This window comes from Antennarius striatus, chromosome 18 (genome assembly GCF_040054535.1).
Source record: "Antennarius striatus isolate MH-2024 chromosome 18, ASM4005453v1, whole genome shotgun sequence".
Lineage (NCBI taxonomy): Eukaryota > Metazoa > Chordata > Actinopteri > Lophiiformes > Antennariidae > Antennarius > Antennarius striatus.
In genome coordinates this window covers 5,062,678-5,086,651 of record NC_090793.1, presented here as the reverse complement: position 1 = coordinate 5,086,651, position 23,974 = coordinate 5,062,678, and the positions used below count along the sequence as shown (strand labels likewise).

At 45.5% G+C, this 23,974-nt stretch overlaps 1 protein-coding gene and 1 long non-coding RNA gene across 2 annotated transcripts in view; both read right to left on the bottom strand.

The window, feature by feature from the left end:
* rims4 (regulating synaptic membrane exocytosis 4) overlaps nucleotides 1-23,974 on the bottom strand; it is a 100,105-nt gene that overhangs the window by 17,233 nt on the left and 58,898 nt on the right. The window lies entirely within an intron of this gene.
* LOC137612442 (uncharacterized) lies at nucleotides 18,921-19,888 on the bottom strand. The gene is made up of 3 exons (XR_011038842.1): nucleotides 19,677-19,888; nucleotides 19,414-19,566; nucleotides 18,921-19,299 (listed from the first exon to the last, which is right to left on the bottom strand). It is a non-coding gene; the product is annotated as an uncharacterized lncRNA (long non-coding RNA).

Here is a 23,974-nt window from a genome sequence, read left to right as displayed (position 1 = left end):
TATAACTGATTGGTTATATTTACCCCTCCTTGAGTCGTCACCTTATCGTGGTGGAGGGGGCAGGGTCACCCATGACAAACAGGTCCTAGGTGAGAGACCAGACAAAGGACGACTCACAGACCCCTCATGATGAATAAAAACAATGGACCACGTTTCCCCTTGACCGGACGTGGGCCACCGGTGTCCCCCTCTGGAGCCAGGCCTGGAGGTGGGGCTCGAAGGCGAACGCCTGGTGGCCGGGCCTGCACCCATGGGGCCTGGTCGGGCTCAGCCCAAAAGGACAACGTCGGTCCCCCTTCCCATGGGCTCACCACCTGTGGGAGGGGCCATAGGGGTCGGGTGCATTGTGAGCTGGGCGGTGGCCGAAAGCGGGTACCTTGACGATCCGATCCCCGGCTACAGAAGCTGGCTCTTGGGACGTGGAATGTCACCTCTCCGGCAGAGACGGAGCCCGAGCTGGTGTGTGAGGTTGAAAAGTTCCGAGTAGATATACTGTAGTCGGGCTCACCTCCACACACAACTTGGGCTCTGGTATCAGTCCTCTCAAAAGGGGTTGGACTCTCTTCCACTCTGGAGTTGCCCATGGTGAGAGACGCCAAGCAGGTGTGGGTATACTTATGGCCCCCTGGCTTGGCGCCTGTACATTGGGGTTCACCCCGGTGGATGAGAGGGTAGCCTCCCTCCACCTTTGGGTGGGGGGACGGGTCCTGACTGTTGTTTGTGCTTATGCACCAAACCACAGTTCAGAGTACCCACCCTTTTTGGAGTCCTTGGACGGGGTGCTGGAGAGCGCTCCCACTGGGGATTCCATCGTTCTGCAGGGGGACTTCAATGCTCATGTGGGCAATGAAAGTGAGACCTGGAAGGGCGTGATTGGGAGGAACGCCCCCCCCGATCAGAACCCGAGTGGTGTTCAGTTATTGGACTTCTGTGCTTGTCATGGATTGTCCATAATGAATACCATGTTCAGACATAAGGGTGTCCATATGTGCACTTGGCACCAGGACACCCTAGGCTGCAGTTCGATGATTGACTTTGTGGTACTGTCATCGGACTTGCAGCCGCATGTCTTGGACACTCGGGTGAAGAGAGGGGCGGAGCTGTCAACCATCTGGTGATGTGTTGGCTCCGATGGTGGGGGAAGATGCCAATCCGACCTGGCAGACCCAAACGTATTGTGAGGGTGTGCTGGGAACGCCTAGCGGAATCCCCTGTCAGAAGCAGTTTCAACTCCCACCTCCGGCAGAACTTCACCCACGTCCAGGAGGAGGCGGGGGACATCGAGTCTGAGTGGACCATGTTCCGCGCCTCCATTGTCAAGGCGGCCGACCGCAGCTGTGGCCGTAAGGTGGTCGGTGCCTGTCGTGGCGGCAACCCCAGAACCCGCTGGTGGACATCGGCAGTAAGAGATGCCGTCAAGCTGAAGAAGGAGTCCTATCGGGCCTTTTTTGGCCTGTGGGACTCCTGAGGCAACTAATGGGTACCGGCTGGCCAAGCGGAATGCAGCTTTGGTGGTTGCTGAGGCAAAAACTCGGGCGTGGGAGGAGTTTGGTGAGGCCTTGGAGGAAGACTTCTAGACAGCTTCGAGGAAATTCTGGTCCACCATCAGACGTCTCAGGAGGGGGAAGCATTGCAGCATCAACACTGTGTATAGTGGTGATGGGGTGCTGCTGACCTCAACTCGGGACGTTGTTACTCGGTGGGGAGAATACTTCGAAGACCTCCTCAATTCTGGCGACACACCTTCCCATGAGGAAGCAGAGTCTGGGTTCTCTGAGACGGGCTCTCCTATCTCTGGGGTTGAGGTCACCGAGCTGGTTAAAAAGCTCCTCGGTGGCAGGGCCCTAGGGGTGGATGAGATCCGCCTGGAGTTCCTAAAGGCTCTGGATGTTGTAGGGCTGTCCTGGTTGACACGCCTCTGCAACATCGCGTGGACGTCGGGGACAGTGCCTCTGGATTGGCAGACTGGGGTGGTGGTCCCCCTTTTTAAGAAGGGGGACCGGAGGGTGTGTTCCAACTACAGGGGGATCACATTCCTCAGCCTCCATGGCAAGGTCTATTCAGGAGTTCTGGAGAGGAGGGTCCTTCGGGAAGTCGAATCTCGGATTCAGGAGGAGCAGTGTGGTTTTCGTCCTGGCCGTGGAACAGTGGACCAGCTCTACACCCTCCGCAGAGTCCTTGAGGGGGCATGGGAGTTCGCCCAACCAGGCTACATGTGTTTTGTGGACTTGGAGAAGGCGTTCGACCGTGTTCCTCGGGGGGTTCTGTGGGAGGTGCTTCGGGAGTATGGGGTACCGAACCCCTTGATAAGGGCTGTTCGGTCCCTGTACGACCGATGTCAGAGTTATGTCCGCATTGCCGGCAGTAAGTCGGATTCGTTTGCTGTGAGGGTTGGACTCCGCCAAGGCTGCCCTTAGTCACCGATTCTGTTCATAACTTTTATGGACAGAATTTGTAGGCGCAGCCAAGGCGTTGAGGGTGTCCGGTTTGGTGGCCTCAGTATCTTCTTTTTGCAGATGACGTGGTGCAGTTGGCTTCATCAAGCCATGATCTCCAACTCTCACTGGAGCGGTTCGCAGCCGAGTGTGAAGCGGTTGGGATGAGAATCAGCACCTCCATATCTGAGACCATGGTCCTCAGTCGGAAAAGGGTGGAGTGCCCTCTCCGGGTTGGGGATGAGATTCTGCCCCAAGTGGAGGAGTTCAAGTATCTCGTAGTCTCGTTCATGAGTGAGGGTACGATGGAACGGGAGATCAACAGGCGGATCGGTGCAGCATCTGCAGTGATGCGGACTCTGTATCGGTCCGTCGTGGTGAAAAAGGAGCTGAGCCGAAAGGCAAAGCTCTCGATTTACAGGTCGATCTAAGTTCCTGCCCTCACCTATGGTCACGAGCTGTGGGTCGTGACCGAAAGAACGAGATCCCGGATACAAGCGGCCGAAATGAGTTTCCTCCGCAGGGTGTCCAGGCTCTCCCTTAGAGATAGGGTGAGAGGTTCGGTCATCCGGGACGGACTCAGAGTCGAGCCGTTGCTCCTCCGCATTGAGAGGAGTCAGATGAGGTGGCTCGGGCATCTTGTCAGGATGCCTCCTGGACGCCTCCCTGGTGAGGTGTTCTGGGCACGTCCTACCGGGAGGACAACCCAGGACACGCTGGAGAGACTGTGTCTCCCGGCTGGCCTGAGAACACCTTGGGATTCTCCCGGAGGAGCTGGACAAAGTGGCTAGGGAGAGGGAAGTCTGGGCTTCCCTGCTTAAGCTGCTGCCCCCGTGACCCGACCCCGGATAAGCGGAAGTGGATGGATGGATGGATGGATGGATGGTTATATTTAAGTCTCCATCTCTGTTTTTTTTTTAATTTTTATGATCTTTCAGTTTTAACTACAGTGGCATAACTACAGCAGCATGTGTTCGGCATCTGATGCACAGTTCATTGACTTCTTGGATGGAATGGGACCTGCCCAATTCGTAGGTCGACAGATGTTAATAACAACATCCATGGGTGAACAAAAATGTTTTAAGATTAACTACCACTTTTCACCATACTTGTGACGCTGTTGCCTCACAACCCGGCAGGTCCAGGTTCGAGTCCCGCTCTGTGCGGAGTTTGCATGTTCTCCCCGTGTCTGCGTGGGTTCTCTCCGGGTTCTCCGGCTTCCTCCTACCTCCAAAAGCATGCGCTTCAGGTTGATTGTCCTCTCCCATATTGCCCGTAGGTGTGTGTGTGCGTGTTTGTCTGTCTTTGTGTGTGGCTCCGCGGAGCACTGGCGTCGTGCCTGGAGTGGCCCCCGCCTCACGCCCTATGCCAGCTGGGATAGGCTCCAGCTCCCCATGACCCGTTACGGTGGATACAGCGGCAGATAATGAATGAATGAGTTTGTGTCACTCAAAACCACTCTTCAGAGTAGTTTTCTGGGCCAAAATAAACACACAGTCAAATTCGAAAATGGAATAAATAGTATTTTACTGCACATAAAAACCAAAAACATGCTCATCAATTTGTTTTTGAACTCAAAAGAGTTTGCCATAGGCTTCTAGAGTAGAGTAGAGGATAACTTTATTTATCCCTTAAGGAGGTTCCATCAGGGAAATTCTAATTCTAACATAATTATATACAGTTTGTGTCACTTATACAACTCTTCAAAGGAGTTTTTCAAAATAAGGCAGTGCCATGTGAAATGCATGAATCACAGTACGTTTGCGTCACGTGGAAAAAATGCACAGATTTCGAGACATGTTCAAATCACGTGAATACATGCGTCACTGCTTGTATAATGGCGACTACATTGACAGATATACGGCACCTGCCATCTGATTATAAGAAGCTGTTAGAAGTTATCCCATATTTACTGATTTACATTCTTTTATTCTTTATACTCCACACCATGAGCATTTAAATGTGTATGTTTATGTGAGTGTCTCGCTATGCACTGAGTTATGTTTAGACAGAGGTCTAAAGGTCACAGCTGAGCTGATGGCTAGTTTAACCCTTTTAGCCCGACGATCACGCCGGCGTGATCAGAGCGCATGATGTTTTTAAACCATTCTTAACAAATAAAGTCTGTCATGAAGATTGCTGTGCTCATGTTTTCTTGACAGTAGAGATGTGAAACTGTCTTCCGGTTTTTATTTGGAGCCGATTGACCCCGGAAAACCGGAGATATGACCGTTTACATTTGATCAAAGAAAAACGCTTCAAAGCGCTTCTCAGTCAGACGGCCAGCTCTGTTGTTTGTCCGTGTATTCGCCGTCTTACAAGCGGTGACGCATGTATTCACGTGATTTACACATGTCTTGTGATTCGTCCATTTTGTCACATGATGCAAACGTACTGATTGGTGGATCTTATCACGTGATGCTTTGTAAATGTCTCGCGATAAATGCGTTTCGTCGCGTGATTCCGATTATAAATTCCTTTGGCGCGACCTGGTGGCGCAAAAATAGAAAGGAGAGAGGTTAGAGAGAGGTTAGACAGAGGTTAGAGAGAGGTTAGAGAGAGGTTAGAGAGAGGTTAGACAGAGGTTAGAGAGAGGTTAGACAGAGGTTAGAGAGAGGTTAGACAGAGGTTAGAGAGAGGTTAGAGAGAGGTTAGAGAGATTAGTTAGTGAAAGACAAATTTAGTAAAGTAAAAATGAAGAGAACATTGAACGTCAGGCAAGTTGTGCAGATGTTGGAGGCAGAGGATGAAGAAGATGTTTTGTCATCTCCATCCTCCTCTGAGGAGGACAGCTCCGAGGAAGATGACAATACAGACCTGACCCTTGTTGGCATTGATGAGACGTAAGTAAAACTAAACATGAATATATATAGCTTTTGTTTCATTCATTCCTGTATAAATTTGGATGTTTTTATATCCGTTTTATATATTTGTTATATATGTGTGTGTTTTATTATCCATTTTTTTATGTAACATCATGTAGTCACATAGGTTTATATACACAAATAATCATGGCTGAAATTATAAGTTTAGGAAATTCATTCTGAAGAGGATTTTCCTAGGTGTTATTTTGTGATACACTTATAGGTGTTTCCTATATCTATATTTCTTTTTTTTATTATGTGTCTTCTTTGTACATTGACTTGTTGTAGGGAGCCAGAGAATCCAAAGTTTTGAGATGTTATTTTCATGTGTCTGTATACAGATATGAGAATAGACCTGGACCCTCTACAAAGAGGCCTGGACCCTCTATACAGAGACCAGGGCCCTCTACAAAGAGGCCTGGACCCTCTATACAGAGACCAGGACCCTCTACAAAGAGGCCTGGACCCTCTATACAGAGACCAGGGCCCTCTACAAAGAGGCCCAGAAAGAGAGGGCGTGGGAGGACAGCTCAGACCAGGGGCAGCTTTCCACAGACTCGGCCACAACATGCCTTGCAGCCCTGGAGAACCAGAGATGACCCTGACACTGCCCCACATGTCAGCCGATTCGTGCCTAGAAGAACACCAGGAGCCCAAGTTGACAGCCATGCTGTCCACTCACCGCTGGAACTGTTCCAGCTGTACTTCTCCCCATCCACACTGCGTACGTTGTGTGATAATACCAACAAACAAGCAGCTCGCAATAAAGCAATGGGGAAGAAGTACAAGTGGACTGATGTGGACTGCGAGGAGCTTTGCAAGGTCCTTGGGCTCCTGATTTACACATCTCTGGTGTCAGTGTCCAACATCAGCGATTACTGGAAACAGGCCTCACTCATGTCTGTGCCGTTACCATCAACTATAATGCCAAGGGACCGCTTCAGGGCTGTGCTGTCCAACATCCACCCAAGCGATCCGGAGGAGGACGAAAACAATGAGGCAAGAAAAGGAACACCTGATTATGATAAATTGTTCAAGGTGAAGCCCCTCATGAATGACATCATCAATGCCTGCAAGGCCCATTATCACCCAAGGAGGGAGTTGGCGGTGGATGAGAGAATGGTGGCCACCAAAGCAAAAACTGGGATGACCCAGTATATGAAGGACAAGCCAACGAAGTGGGGAGTCAAACTGTTTGTGTTGGCCGACTCCAGCAATGGCTACACAATCAACTTCAACATTTACATCGGAAAGAAGTACACTGAAACAGTCCATGGGCTTGCCTATGATGCAGTGATGGACCTTATTCAGCCATCATATCTGGGAACCGGGTACCATGTTTACATGGATAATTTTTATACATCCCCCCAGTTGTTCCTAAAGTTGAATGATATGAAGTTTGGAGCATGTGGGACATACAGGGACAACAGGAAGGGGTGCCCAACCCAGAGAGCCAACGCCCTGGCTAAAAAGTCAGAGAGGGGTGAGATAAGGTGGATCAGGGAGGGCTCCCTGGTCTTTGTAAAGTGGATGGACACTCGGGAGGTGTCAGTGTGCTCCACCATCCAACCAGCAGTTTCTGGGGAGGTGGTCAGGAGGAGGGTCAAAGATAAAGATGGAAGCTGGTCAGTGAAAGAGATCCCCTGCCCCTCCCCAGTCATTGCATACAACAAATACATGGGTGGTGTAGATCGGTCGGACCAGCTGCTGCAGTACTACTCAACACACCGCAAGACTGCGCGCTGGTACCGCACAGTCTTTTTACACATGCTAGACATAGCCACTACCAATGCCTACCTCCTCCACTGTGACATCAGTAAGTCACACCAGCTGAAGCCCCTGACCCACAAGAACTTCCAGGCTGAGCTGGTGGCCCAGCTGTGTCAGGTGGACCTGAGTGGTAGACCAGCAAGGAGGAGCACCAACCACGTTCCTGTCGGCATTGCTGTGGTGGCAGACCCCACTCAGATGGCCACACAGGGACGCAGGATCTGTCAACAGTGCAATCAAGTGTACCAAAGAAGGAACCTCACCCCTTGGAAGTGCAAAGCCTGTGACGTGGCACTGTGTGTTATTTTGAACAGGAACTGTTTTGAAGAGTGGCATAAATGAATAAAACAACCTGTAGTCATTTTGAAGCAACAAAAGGAGCTTCACCCCTTGGACGTGCAAGACCTGTGACGTGGCACTGTGCACTGTGACAAACTCCTTTGAAGAGCGACACAAGTGGCACAAACTGTAAATAGTTAAAAGCCTATGGCAAACTTTTTTGAGTTCAAAATCTAATTCAATGAGCATTTTTTTGGTTTTTATGTACAGTAAAATACAATTTGTTCCATTTTCGAATTTGACTGTGTGTCTTTTTTGGCCCAACAAACTCCTTTGAATAGTGGTGTAAGTGACACAATTTGTATGTAGTTATGTTACAAGCCTATGACAACCTTTTTTGAGTTCAAAATCAATTTGATCAGCATGTTTGAGGTTTTTATGTGCAATAACATAACATTTTTCCATTTCCGAATGTGACTGTGTGTCTATTTTGCCCCAAATATGTCAATATAGTAAGTTATAGGGAAATAAATACTATCTTTTCATATAGCTGAAGTTGTGCTGGAGATAGCCATAAAAAGTATGGGTGTGTTAAATCATTTTTAATGTGGTATATAGAGACAAATATCAAAAGTACCAAAAAACGGCCAGAATAGCTTAGGGCTGTAAGGGTTAAGATGTAAACCTTGACCTGCTGAAAAAAGTACAATACCATAAAAGGAAGAGGTTTTCTTGTGACATTATACCATACATGGTGCATCGCTGATATTCTCATCGCCCATCCCTTAGGACACATCGTAAACAGGGACTGGACTGGCCAAATGAAAAACTGTAAAAGGAGAGGTTTTCGGCTGGGATGCTCAGAGTGGGGTAGAGATCTGTAACTGAGCACATCTCTGTCCGTTCTCCTCGCAAGTAAAAATTCAACTGTTGTATTCTCCTTTTTGTGTGAGTTTTCAATGTTCTAGGTTGTTTGAACCTGATATTAATTTGGTCCTTTGAGCTGGATGCCAATATACTAAGGATTCCAGCAGGTGACGAGGACACCGGAAAAGACCGTGGCCACGGCAGGCTAGTCTAGGAGCTACCTATCAGATCCTTTCCAGGACCGGTCTCCAAATCACCAGCTGGGATACATGAGTTGATGGTTTTTCGAGAGACGGAAGACAACAGTGGTGAGTTGAAGTTTGTTTAAAAAATAAGTGAATGACTGAGGGTCATTGCGTGAAGCGAAAAGAAAACCCTGAAAATACTAGTCACTAGCAGGTAACGAGGGATGGCGGAGTCCGACAAATTCCGTGTAAAATAGAGGACGGCGGAGTCCTGCAAAATAAAAGCTTAAATTCCGTAAAACAAAACGTGTGTGGGAGAGTGAGAGTGAATGGAAATAAAATACCACTAGATATTTTTATTTCACACCAAAACAGTAGGATCGTAAGCAGCAGACCAGTGTGGATGCAAAGGCAAGAATTCTCCACTCGAAAGAGTTGAAGTGAGAATTACCACACCAGAAAATTGATTTGCTGCCCCATTGACAGAAAACCAGATTTTAGAACAGCCTAGGTGTTGACAAACTAGACTAAATTTCCTAAAAATTGGGAAGGGAATAAGCAAAATAAAACCCAAAGATACACTGCAGTGTAAAGATTGGAAACGTATCGATAAACAGGATCCTATAAAAGTTTAAAATTTAGATAGAAGATAATAGATGATAGTATAAATTGGAGGTCAATGGAACACATAAAAATAGCAGTGTTTCAGGAAGTAATAATGATTAAAAAAAAAAAAGGTAGCTACAATATAATTGCGAAAAAATAAAAATAGATAAATAAAACAAAAAACAATAGTAAAGAAAAGAGAATAAATTAAAATGGTAAAACAAGAAAAAGAAATAATTAGAACACATATCCCACTGAAATAAAATGGGCATATGAATGTATAAACTATATAAGTAATTGATATAAACTGTGGTGAGTCTTTCAGTGTCTGGTATACATCTTGTGTAAACTATAGGGGTCAACTGCTTGGAAAATTTGTGTCAAACAAGCCACCTGGCTGAAAGAAGGTCACCCAAAGTTATTATGTGTTTGATAAGATCCAACCATATGTGTATGGGAAGATCATTGTGAATGTGAATTTGTGGGACCGATAAGCCCATTGAAAGTACAGGGAATCATGTCCCTGAGTTAGTTCAAATTATAGGGTAAAAATGTGATTATAAATGTTTCACTTTGGCACCGTATCACAAAAGGTGTTCACATTAATGTGAAGGAAGGACACACAGCTAGAGATTGTCCTGATAAGCAAACAGGAGATGAAGATGTTGGATTAATAAAAGGAACCCTACCTCTACAAATTAGACCTAAAACTGAATATAGACCTTGTGTGTGACAATACTCATTGATGCATACGGAGGAATAAAACCAGTAATTGATGATTTAATAGCTGCAGGTGTAATAATAAAATGTAACAATTCACTATGTAATACTCCAGTTTTACCAGTAAAAAAGCAAGCTCCATTTGGAGGATGGCGCATGGTTCAATACTTACAGGCCTTAAAATAATGCTGTTTTTCAGAGAGCAACAGACCTCTATACCTTTCTAAACTCACTCAGACCAGATGCCAAAGTGTTCACTGTTGTAGACATCAGTAATGCCTTTTTGTCTATACCTGTTGACAAAAACAGTCAGTTTTGGTTTGTATTTACCTTTGGGGGTCAGAGATATACTTATACTCGATTGCCCCAAGGATATTGTGAGAGTCCGATCATTTACTCTCAGGCAATGAATGCCAGCATGGCAAAATTTCAACCCCCAGGAAATAGCCAAATCCTGATTTATGTGGATGACGTTTTAGTATCATCACCTGACAAAGAAACATGTGAAAGAGACAAAGTGACCCGTCCTCTGTTGCAGAGGCAGAGCTGGAGGATGATGGAGGATCAGAGTCAATCTCTCGTGGTGAAGTCACCGAGGTAGTTAAACAACTGCACGGTGGCAAAGCCCCGGGTGTTGATGAGATTCGCCCGAAAATGCTGAAGGCTCTGGGTGTTGAGGGGCTGTCGTGGATGACACGCCTCTTTAACATTGCGTGGAAGTCTGGGACAGTGCCGAAAGAGTGGCAGACTGGGGTGGTGGTTCCTCTTTTTAAAAAGGGGGACCAGAGGGTGTGTGCCAATTACAGGGGCATCACACTACTCAGCCTCCCTGGGAAAGTTTACTCCAAGGTGCTGGAAAGGAGGGTCCGATTGTCGAGCCTCAGATTGAGGAGGAACAATGTGGGTTCCGTCCTGGTCGTGGAACAACCAGCTTTTTACTCTCACAGGCATCCTAGAGGGGGCTTGGGAGTATGCCCATCCAGTCTACATGTGTTTTGTAGACTTGGAGAAGGCGTATGATCCAGTCCCCAGGGATATACTGTGGGAAGTACTACGGGAGTATGGGGTGAGGGGGCCTCTCCTCAGGGCCATCCAATCCCTGTACGCCCAAAGTGAGATCTGCGTTCGGGTTCTCGGCAGTAAGTCGAACTTGTTCCGAGCAGCTGTTGGCCTTCGCCAGGGCTGCACTTTATCACCAATTCTGTTTGTGATTTTCATGGACAGGATATCGAGGCGTAGTCGTGGTGGGGAGGCTTTACAGTTTGGTGGCCTGAGGATTGCATCACTGCTTTTTGCAGATGATGTGGTCCTGTTTGCGTCATCAGCCTGTGACCTGCAGTGCTCACTGGTCCGGTTTGCAGCTGAGTGTGAAGCAGCGGGGATGAGGATTAGCACCTCCAAATCTGAGGCCATGGTCCTCAGCAGGAAACCGGTGGAATGCCTTTTCCAAGTGGGGAATGAGGTCCTTCCACAAGTGAAGGAGTTTAAGTATCTTGGGGTCCTGTTCACGTGTGAGGGAACAATGGAGCGTGAGATTGGACGGAGAATTGGGGCAGCAGGAGCGGTATTGCAGTTGCTTTACCGCACTGTTGTCACAAAGAGGGAGCTAAGCCGAGAGGCAAAGCTCTCCATCTACCGTTCAATCTTTGTTCCTACCCTCACCTATGGTCATGAGCGATGGGTCATGACTGAAAGAACGAGATCACGGACACAAGCGGCTGAAATGGGCTTTCTCAGGCGGATAGCTGGCGTCTCCCTTAGAGATAAGGTGAGAAACACTGCTGTTCGCGAGGGGCTCAGAGTAGAGCCGCTGCTCCTTCGCGTGGAAAGGAGTCAGTTGAGGTGGTTTGGGCATCTGGTGCGGATGCCTCCAGGACGCCTCCCTAGGGAGGTGTTTCTGGCACGTCCAGCTGGGAGGAGACCTCGGGGCAGACCCAGAACCAGTTGGAGGGATTATATCTCAACACTGGTGTGGGAACGCCTTGGGATCCCCCAGTCAGAGCTGGTGGAGGTGGCCCGGGAAAGGGAAGTTCGGGGCTCCCTGTTGAAGCTGCTGCCCCCGCGACCCGATTCTGGATAAGCAGTGGAAGATGAATGGATATATGGAAAAATACAGTATAATAACATAAATAGCTCATGAGAGAACCTTGATCCCTTGTAATTGTAATCTAGCATTACACACTAACACTAGTCATTCCCATGCATATACCAATGTTATGTAACTGCTGATATCTAGCCGTTTTACATGGTTGCCACGATAAGAACCACAGTTGCTTAAGTTCTTGCAGTAATAGCTGTAGCACTGTACTCCCCACAGCAGCTTCTAAGCAAGGTGCATCTTCCTTCTGGTTGTGTCACATGATACACACATGGTTCACTTAAGTGATGAGCAACACAAACACATATTAACAAGACATTGAAGGACACAAGGATGGTCCAATGATGTAGTCTATGACTGTCACATTAATATTAGTTTGTCTTTCATATCCCCATCTCCTGTAGTCCTAAATGATGCTGCTGGTGCTATGTACCCGGAGGAACCCCCTCACGCCACAGTGGAGTCCGCACCTGTAAGTATGCATGACTCCAAAAATCTCACCAAATGGATTTCAAACTCTACTGGAACATATCGTTCATCCACGATGAAGACGAGGAAACTATGTCTGCCACTTTCACAGAGGGGGGTTCAGGAAGGCCTTTGGAGGTAACATGTTTTTTTACTCAGAGGCCTCTTCCCATTTTGCAAAGGTCTAGTGATATTTGGAGTGTGACATTTAGCTGCCACTGAAGTATTAACACATTCCCCTTTTGAACAGAGAATGGCCGACGAACACCAGGAGGGTCCCTCGACATCCACGGCAAGGATCGACACAGTTGAGAAAGATGCCCAGCAAACACAAGCAGTTCATTCTGTAGACTTCTTATGTAACTCCATCTTTTCAAGTTCTGATCTATCCACAGCTACTGGTGAAGGAGCTGTACTCCTTCTGAAAAAAATTAAAAAACAGATCTAGAAGCAGAAATTCTGCAGCACCAGTGGGTGATGGCCACAGGTGAATCATATTAACTATTGGCAAGACACAAGAACTAACATTTGCACTTGTATTTGTAGGAAATAAAGAAGACCAAATGAAATGTGACTTGTGCTTTTATTTAGTACAATGGCGGTAGTGATGGTGATTTAATTAGAAAAATAATTCTTGCAAATGTAGTCGCGCACCGCTCTGCCCTCCTGACCACCCTGAACACCGCTGCCTTACTCAGGTGCTGCGCATCTCCCACACTCTACAGCAGTGGTCCCCAACCTTTTTTGCGCCACGGACCGGTTTCATCTGAGACAATATTTTCACGGACCGGCCTTCATTTGCTCGATAATCGTTAATGACGCCAGGACAGCTGTAGTCTAATAATAAATCGTCCGCCGTGGTTTTATGTAAAATGTAGACATCAACAAACAATAAACAAACTTTTTTTCATAAATTGATAATCAACATCTCTATTTCGTCTCTGTAAATGAAATAATTATAAGAAATAATTACATTAAAAACTTGATTCAAGTGACTGCACTGATGAGGTTTATTTTGAAATTTCACAACTTACAATCAGTGCATTCAATGCAGGAGAAATATTGATCATTTCCAATAGAAAGGTGAACAAGTCAATCAAATAATAGTAATTACAATAATGAGAATTAGTGGATGGGGGCCGCTGATCTAGGGGTAACGGAAGACAATGACACCTGAAGTGTGTACCATATGTCTGTGTGGCCCCTAAGGGTTTATTTGGGTCACAAAGACTAAGGTTACAGTTAAAATACTCTAACATATGCTAAAACACTGCTAAAAACACTGCCCCCCATTTAAAACACTGTCCCCATTTAATGTCCCCATTTAAAAACATATATACAGTTAACCCTATTTTCGCCAATTTCTGCCAGCATCCAAAAACTTTTGTGCCTGTGACTGTAAAAGGATAACAGGGGGCGCTTCAGGCTGAGTGAGTACCATGCTCTTCACTGAAGTGAAACAGAAAGTAAAGTTCAGTTCTGAACGTTCCAGTGAAGACATCAGCTGTGAACTACAGAACGTAAACTGAAAGACTGAATGTGTTCCTACTGTGTTTCACAGGTAAGAGCTATGAGAACAACAGTGTATAAATGTGCTTACACGGGGATCTGAGAGTGCAGGAGTAGGAATGTGTTGAGTGTGTTATGATTATGAGAAGTGGGTTTATGGTTTTGAGCACTAGCGGTTAGTGCTAGCAGGCTAACACTACAACACAGACAGCCACTGTGATTAAGGGAGGACTGTGTCGTGTATATTTGATCACCAGCATGGGCTGTGCCGTTGCAGGTGCAGTGTTGATGTGGTTGAGGGATGTATGAAGATTTGGAGTGTGAAAATGTAGATGTTGGTTGTTTATGGTTTGTTTGAATTATGAATCTGGGTTTGTCCCTGTTGTGTTTTTCAGCTAGTACAGATGAGAGGCGGGGACAATTGGGCCGTTTAAGTTCTTGAATGTGAGGTTTCAGCTGTTATATTGAGGTTGAATAATTAATTGCACTAAAGGGTTGTTTATTGAAAATGTTGTGTTAATTGTTATTTCTGTATTTCTTTGAGCAGCTATAATAACTGAAGTGAAACAGAAAGTAAAGTTCAGTTCTGATCGTTCCAGTGAAGACATCAGCCGCGAACTACTGAACGTAAACTGAAAGACTGAATTGTTATGCCCCTGGTCTAGGGGAACCTTGGACACAACACGCTGGTGCGCTCCCCCGTCTTCTCACCACAAGAAAAGGCCAGCGACAACAGTAAACCAAATTCAAAAAAAAAGAGAGCAGTTTTATTTTCCTCAGAGGGAGAACAGGTGCCAACATAACAAACATAAAATATCCTAAACCAACCCTACCTTCCTAACAAAAGGAAAAGGGAAATAAATAAGAAGGTACTATCCTAACTATATTAACTCAAAACAGGAGAAAAGGGTTGAAAGAAAACGGCTTCTCCCTCCTACCAACTGCTCCAATTATCCCGTAGGCTATTTCACAAATGTGCAGATTTAGTTAACCCAAAACCTACAAACACAGAATTGCCGCATTAACACCACAACATCAGTCTATCAAGCTGGCTTTTCCTGGCGGTGGGAAGGCTGGAGAGCCAGTGCAACAGAGCCAGTTGAAATGGTCAAAAATCCGCGTCAATCGGTACTTTTTTCGGTTGTACCAAATTCAAGCTCTGCGTGGAGGGTGGTTGAGTTTGAATTAAGCCGATTGGAGATGGGGTTTTGACATTTTTGATTTGCTCTTTTCTTTTGAGAGCGGGACAGGAGCCGATCAGGTGGCCCTGCTCATGGCAGTAATAACACTCGCGAGTGTCTGTGGCTGCAGAGGCAGCAGCAGGGTTGCGATGGTTACTTTTAGGGGATCTAATTTTCCGGTCAGCGGGGACCGGATCACGACGAACAAGTGGAGAGAAAACATTTTTGTGCGTTAAAGCAAATTCATCCGCCAACACAGCGGCGTTAGCGAGACACGTGGTTTTCTGCTCATTCAAATAAATTACAACTCTTTCAGGAAGACGATTCTTAAATTCTTCCATCAACATGAGCTCGCACATATTCTCGATAGTTTGAACTTTGCTGGCCTGACACCATTTATCAAACAACATGCTTTTTTCCCTCGCGAACTCTACATATGTTTGGGTGGCAGTTTTTTCACATTTCCTAAACTTTTGCCGATAGGCTTCCGGCACTAATTCATAAGCACGGAGGACAGTGGCTTTTACAATGTCATAATTTAAGCTGTCCTCAATCGACAGAGAAGTGCACACTTCTTGAGCTTTACCCACCAGTTTACATTGCAGCAACAGAAGCCACACACTCTTAGGCCAGTTCAGTGTGGCAGCAATACGCTCAAAAACATTAAAATATGAATCCACTTCGGACTCTCGCGATGTGCCGACCAACATCAAAGCTGTCATGGGGGGTACCAGTAGATGGTGACTGTGAGGTTGAGGGACTGGCAGCTCCCAGCTCTAGCTCCAGCGCTTTTAACCTTAAACACATGGCTTCCACCTCCAACTCCCGATTTCTCACTTCAACCTCCTTTATTCGCAGAGTCAACCGAAGCTCCTCTGTCGACATGCCAGTCTGGACTGGGGAAGTATGGAGTGGGTCAGGAATACCAGACACAGCACCCAGCTCAGTTCCATCTGTAGGGACTGGCTCACGGAACAAACCCCTTTCACGGAGCTTCTGATGGAGAAGCTCTTTTAACTCCTGCTTCTTTAGGTTTGGTGGCACTGTCACATCAAAAGCTTTGGCTACCAATATTAAATGATTTTTATTGCATTTCTCAAGTTGGTCAGCTATTGGATTAGCAGCAAAATCCTCCAATTTAAATTCCATATTCACCACCCCCACAAAAGAAAAAACTGCCAACAAACAAGCAGAGACAACGAGGAAGAAAAAGAACCACACTTACCGGACACAACGACGAATGACGAAACAAGAGCGGACGAACCCCCAAATCATGTTATGCCCCTGGTCTAGGGGAACCTTGGACACAACACGCTTGTGCGCACCCCCGTCTTCTCACCACAAGAAAAGGCCAGTGACAACAGTAAACCAAATTCAAACAAAAAGAGAGCAGTTTTATTTTCCTCAGAGGGAGAACAGGTGCCAACATAACAAACATAAAATATCCTAAACCAACCCTAGCTTCCTAACAAAAGAAAAAGGGAAATAAATAAGAATTTACTATCCTAACTATATTAACTCAAAACAGGAGAAAAGGGTTGAAAGAAAACGGCTTCTCCCTCCTACCAACTGCTCCAATTATCCAGTAGGCTATTTCACAAATGTGCAGATTTAGTTTACCCAAAACCTACAAACACAGAATTGCCGCATTAACACCACATCATCAGTCTATCAAGCTGGCTTTTCCTGGTGGTGGGAAGGCTGGAGAGGAGACAGAGTGCAGTCGGCGGGCTGTTCAAATAGGTCAGGGGCCCGCCCCCTGACCAATCGTGCGGCAGCAATCAGGCGAGCCAGCCAACGAGCGGACACCACCTGCTCCTAATTCATTCATTGAAACACACACACAAACCAAGGAGAGAGGAGACACTGCAACACAACACAAACATAACAATACATGACCCATGGGGTCATAACAGAATGTGTTCCTACTGTGTTTCACAGATACCCCCCCTTACCCTGAAAACAAAATAAATGTGTTGCACCAGAGTGAGGAGTCCTCTTCATTACATAAGTGTAACATCTGGTCTACTCCGCAGTTTGGTTTGGTTTTCGGTCACAGCAGAAAATCGCTTCACAAAGACAGGAGGTTGGAAATGGAAGCAGGATTTTCGATACTTTTTGGGCGATCTCAGGATAATCTGCCTTGACTTTAATCCAGAACACTGGTGCGTTTATGGGTGCTTCATTGGGTGTGTGTTGATAACCTGTCATGTGACCGAGACCCGTCAAGTGGGACAGATGTATGAATTTGTCAGTGCGTCATTCCACACAGACGTCACTTTTCAAATTTAACGTCTTTCAGACTCCGAAATAAATAAAACGGAAGTAATGTAAATAAGTACTTCTTTCTGAGCGGCCCGGTACCAAATGGTTCACTGACTGGTACCGGTCCGCGGCCCGGGGGTTGGGGACCACTGCTCTACAGGAAAGTCCCCGTTGCGTAAAAACGCAGCGCTGCACACAGCACCTGTTTGGATGTGACAGCCTGACTCCGGTTCATTCTGCTGCCGATGTAGGGATGGAACAGATCATGGATATACATACGCAATTGTCCCTGACGTGAAACGGTACCTCTCGTAAAGGTAAGTGTCAGGGAATGACATCACATCTAAATTCCCTTCGCAGAAATGCAGCACCTTTGTGGACGGGATCGTCTTGGAAGGGAAACGCCATGATTGCGCAATTTTCCTGTAATAACGCTTTGTCTAATTATATGCAAGGCAAGAGTCCAACCGAATCTGGGAATGAAACGGCGTGATCGGCTTTATAAAGGGGGGGAGTGGGAGGTGACCCTGCTTTTATGAAGAACACCTGGGGTCCATGTCACGAAGCAGGGCTAACGAACCCTAAGTACAACCTGTGGCTCTGGGTTGCTTTACCCTGGACTTGGAAACCCAGGGTTTTCGGTTTCACTAGCGCTTCTCGGGGTTAGTTTTTGTAACCCAGGGTAAGTTGACCCTCAGTTTAACAGACGCGACGCCATTTTAAAAAGCCATCATCAATGGAGCCCCGATTCGAGGAGTCACCATGACGATGGACCAGACGCCCACCGCGTTACTTTACGCAGTTGAAGTACAGATTGTAATCTATGCGAATGACGACTTTGAGGACATTTTGCGAAAAGAGGAACAGCGTTGCAGCTGTAAGGAAGAGATGACTTGAGACTGCTGCTCAGGTCGATGCGTACGTCTAAACGTAGTCCATTGGACTCACGGTAAAATTATGGAGGTAAACGGCTTGAATAATAGTTTATTAAATTGTCTTATTGGGTGCAGTCCAGCAGGGGAGAAGCGTACATGTCAGCACCTGAGAATGAAGTTTAAAAAAATCGTTCACACAGGTCAGACTTCTGCATCATCTCGTTAGGGATCCTCCTCTTCCTCATTATAACAATGACATTGTACACTAAATAATAAGTGGACGTTTGGCTTTTCAGTTGTTTTATCGCCAACAGAATGCTCTTGTCAAACACATAAACATGCTCTCATCTATATCGACTTCTGTTAAATGAAGAAAAGGTTTCAAACATTTTCATGTTAGGTAATTTAAATAGTAAATCAGCATATGAACGTTATAAAAACAGTTGACAAGAGGAATATTCATACCATATCATTGCATATACCTATATTGTCTAAGTACTGACATGAAGAACTGACATCTACCGTAGTTCTTTTGGATGGTTTCCTTGACACGGTAATAGGTACAACTGCATCAGTTCTCACATCAAAAGATAGAAATGGTTTCTTTGGTCCTCCAAATTAGAAGGGCAGATTTGGACATTGAAATAGTGGAGCACAAGGTTGAGGTGGGTGTTGTTGACAAGTGAATCATTTGAATCTCCGAATTTTCACCACTGTAACGATCCGAGAAATAACTTTGTATTCATAATTAATAAAGATGACCAAATGAAATGTATATTGAATGTTTTTATTGCCTGCTGTGGTGATGGTGAATTACACAGACTGAAATGATTCTGGCAGATGGAATCACTGCTCTGCCACCCTGGATAGCTGGCAGGCAGACGGGGTCATTATAGGGGTGTTCAGTTTGTGGGGTAGGGTGCTGTTGTCCTCTGATAGTGGCAATGCTACTATGAAGAACAGAACTGCATCACAGGTCCTCTCAGGAATCATCCTGAGGTGTCATAGACGCTGGAAATGGCCTTTCAGCAGCCTATGGTCATCTCCACCCGGGCTCTCATCCTGCAGTGAACCCATTTGAATTTCTATTGGGGACCTGGGTTAGTCGGGTAAGGGGTCAGCGGCCTGGGTTGGCATGGGTAACCCCTGTCCCCCAGAAAACAACCATCAGACTCTCCTGTGATGGAAAGTAGATTCATTAGAGTGGATTAAACAATGTAGACAAATGAATTATTGTGCTAATTTTTAGTTACTGCAGTAGTCTGTTGCTCAGGTGCGACTCATCATATACCTGTGACTCAGGAACCGATCAGGACCGCTCCGTCTCCACATCAGTACTGAGGGGAGTTCTTCCCCGCAGCTGCTGCTTATGCTTGTTCTGGAGGGTTCTGTTGGGTGTTTGTCTGTTAAAGCTCTTTGAAACGTCTGCTGATGTGACTAGGCGCTATACAAATAAAAGTGGAAAATTTAGTTTGCAGCATCACATATGATCTGGACAGATGTTGGTTTATCTATGATGCAGTCCTTAACAAGATGAAACAGTAGTCAATCTACCTGTAGCTGCATATATTTACTGTGACTTGACTTCCTCTTCACATCATCACCTTCATTTTGTGAGGGAGCTGTGATGGGAATATGGGTACCATCTATGGCAGCAAATTACATTAGGACATCGGAAACAAATTAATGTTATTAACCCAAGTCTGGGATTGCAGCACAATATCATTAAGAGAACAGACGTCCAAATGAATTTATCAGATTTCTACATCATTCACCTGCAATCCTGTGGAACTCCTCCTTGATGATTCTGACGGTTTTCTCTCCAGTGAAATAGAAAAACTGGGGTGAAAGTTTAAAGGCGAGGCGCACTGAGCATCCCCCACATTATATAGGAAAATTACCATTTGCAAATAAAAAATGAAAAACTGAACGGAGCGCTACACGCAGCGCTGCTGCAGATGTGATGATGGATGTGTGTGTGTGTGTGTGTGTGTGTGTGTGTTGGACGGGGACGTGGATCAGTACCGATCATAAAGAGACTGGATATAGATATGACTGGAGATCTGAACGCGATGCAAACATATTTAATTCTCTGTGAATGAAAGCGGAAACTCCATCAAGGGGCTCCACGTCAAACGGACATGACATGTTCGCCTCTAAAATACAGAGTTATTTACAAAACCTTACGTCGGTCAAACTCTCCGTCCGATAGAACCAGGAAATGAAGCCGCGCGAGCAGTGGTGAAAAGGGGCGGAGTCAAAAGGAACCCTGGGTTTGTGGAATAAAACCTGCTCCAGGTTATGTTCAGAGAGTCCGTTACTGCGGTTACAAACCCAGAGGTTCACTTTACCTCGCTACGTGAAACAGGCCAGGGTTGCTGCTCTAACTCTGGGTTAAGTAACCCCCCTTTGTGAAACCGAGAACCCTGGTTTTGTCTGATTTCAGGGTTAATTTACTCTGGGTTTCCACTGCACCTGCTTTGTGACACGGCCCCTCTTCCAGACCAAGCTAGCTTCAGAGTCTGTTACTATGGTAACAAACCTAGAGGTTTACCTCGTGACACAGGCTAGGTTTACTCCTCTGACTCTGGGTTAAGTTACCTCCCTTTGTGACACCGAAAGCCCTGGTTTTCCCTGATTTCAGGGTTAACTTACCCAGGTTTTCCACTAAACCGGCTTTGTGAAATGGACCCAGTAACATTGTTACCACTTCCTGAAGATGGCACTAAATACAAATGTCAGGAAGTTGCAAAAAAGACAGCTAAAGCAGCCACAGCAGGATAGATATGTGTTACCTGCAGAACAAAAATGAACTTTAGATGACAAAATACTAAAAGAACTGCAACAACAAAGTCCTGAATTTGAACAAGAAATTTGAAAAAAGAATGGAGCAATTTAGCGAAACGACATCTATGTATGACCCAGCAATAAACCAATCCTACCCAGAAACATATACAAATTGGCGGCTATTTTGAGCCATGGTGTTAAAAATGTCTCAACAGGAGGGATGGTACGACAGATAGATCAGTATTATAAGGTATTGTATCACTTATTAATTTAATTTGTATTCAAAAAAATTTTTGGAGAGCATGCTTAAAATGCACTAAACACAATCCACAAGGTAATTTGAGACCATTCAGAGGATGATTCCTTACACCTCAATATCTATTTCAAGTCATCCATATGGAGTTTATAGAATTGAATAAAAGTGACGGTACAAAGTATTCCTTGGTCATAATAGATGCCTTTTCAAAATGAATAAAACTGTGGCATTCCTGAGAAAATTTTTAGTGATAATGGTGCCCACTTTGTCAATACAGTTGTGAAAACGATTGGAGTAATGTTTTATATTGATTTAAAAAACTATTGTGCTTACAACTCTCACAGTGCTGGATTAGTGAAAAAAAAAATGTTGGAACAATCAAAAAAAGATTGAAAAAGGGTATTGAGGAAACAGGAAGACCATGGACACAATGTGTGGACAAAGTAAAACTATATATCAATATTACATGCACTTCAGGGTTAACACCTTATGAAACACTTTTTGGAAGACCTTAAAGATTGCCTCTTTTTGGAAGACCTGCCTCTTTTTGGAAGACCTTATAGATTGATTAAGGACAGGGATGGACGTCTATGGACATGTGCCAGTAATGTGATGGGAAGATGGAAAGAGTAATTTGAAGAGTTGATGAATGTGGAAAATGAGAGAGAACAAAGACTAGAAGAGGTGACTGTTATGGACCAGGAAGTAGCAAATATCAGTCAGGATGAAGTGAGGAGGGCATTGAAGAGGATGGAGAGTGGAAAGGCAGTCGTTTCTGATGATATACCAGTAGAGGTTTGGAAGTGCCTAGGAGAGGTGGCAGTAGAGTTTCTGACTGGGTTGTTCAACAGGATCTTGGATAGTGAGAAGATGCCTGAGGAATGGAGAGGAAGTGTGCTGGTGCCCATTTTAAGAACAAGGGGAGATGTGCAGAGTTATGGCAACAACAGAGAAATAAAACTGATGAGCCATACAATGAAGTTATGGGAAAGAGTAGTTGAAGCTAGACTTAGGGCAGTAGTGAGCATATGCGAGCAGCAGTATGGTTTCATGCCAAAAAAGAGTACTACAGATGCAGTGTTTGCTTTGAGGATGGTGGCAGAGAAGTACAGAGAAGGCCAGAGGGAGCTGCATTGTGTTTTTGTAGATATGGAGAAAGCTTATGACAGGGTGCCCAGAGAGGAACTGTGGTAGTGTATGAGAAAGTCTGGAGTGGCAGAGAAGTATGTTAGAGCGGTGCAAGACATGTATGAGGACTGTATGACAGTGGTGAGGTGTGTTGTAGGTGTGACAGAGGAGTTCAAGGTGGAGGTGGGACTGCATCAGGGATCAGCTCTGGGCCCCTTCTTGTTCGCTATGGTGATGGACAGGCTGACAGACGAGGTTAGACAGGAATCTCCATGGACTATGATGTTAGCAGATGACATTGTAATCTGCAGTGAGAGCAGGGAACAGGTGGAGGAGAAGCTAGAGAGGTGGAGGTTTGTCCTGGAAAGGAGAGGAATGAAGGTTAGCCGCAGTAAGACAGAGTACATGTGTGTGAATGAAAGGGACCCAAGTGGAAGAGTGAGGTTACAAGGAGAAGAGATCAAGAAGGTGGAAGATTTTAAGTACTTAGGGTCAACAGTCCAGAGCAATGGGGAGTGTGGAAATGAGGTGAAGAAGCATGTACAGGCAGGATGGAACGCGTGAAGAAAAGTGTCAGGTGTGATGTGTGATAGAAGAGTTTCAGCTAAAATGAAAGGTGTACAAAACTGTGGTGAGACCAGCAATGTTGTTTCGTCTAGAGACAGAGTCACTGAAGAAAAGACAGGAGACAGAGCTAGAGGTAGCAGAGATGAAGATGCTGATGTTCTCTTTGGGAGTGACCAGGAATGATAGGATCAGGAATGAGAACATCAGAGGGACAGTACATGTTAGAGGTTTTGCGGATAAAGTCAGAGGGGCCCGACTAAGATGGTTTGGACATGTCCAGAGGAGAAATAGTGAATACTGTATATTGGTAGAATGCACTTCAGGGTTACTCCGGAATAGAGTAGCCGTTGACATTTTGTTGGCAGAGAAGGGAGGGGTTGCTCTATGTTTGGGGAGCAGTGTTTTACTTTCATCCCCAACAACACAGCTGCTGATGGAAGCCTCACCAAAGTTATAGAGGGACTTAGGACTGTCAATGGCAAAATGAAGGAACACTCTGGAGTCGACACATCAATGTGAGATTGGTGGATGAATGTTTTTGGCAAGTATAGAGCCTTAATGACCTCAGTTTTAGTTTCAGTTACAGTTTTTGCTGCAATTCTAACCTTATGTGGATGTTGTTGCACACCTTGTCCACGTTCTCTCGTTAACCGTTTAATCACCACACCAGCCTCAGCAATTGGCAACTGTATTGTTCCCAAGTGTAACAACTCATTTGGACAGTCTGCCTTCTCAGTAAAGGGAGCAAACCCATGGAACTCTTTGCCCACGGTTCTAAAACTAGAGACAGATGGTAATGTGTTCTACAGAAGGCTCAAACTATGGTCAAAATCAAGTCAACTGTGCTCACATGTATAGCCTCTGACTGGTTACTAAATTATGTTTTCTTTTGTACTAAAGTTTATGTAATGTACTGAAACGTTGCTCTAAATATTAACAGAATTTATTTTATCTTTCGTACTTGATTGGGTGTTTTGTTTTGTTTTTTAACTATAGTGATACTATTTTTCTCTTTGTATTCTCGTGTTTTTTAGAAAAGTCTCCCATGGACAAGTGGTGAAAAATAGCACTCATGCTAACACTGTACACTGACACATCTACAAGTTGTGCAACT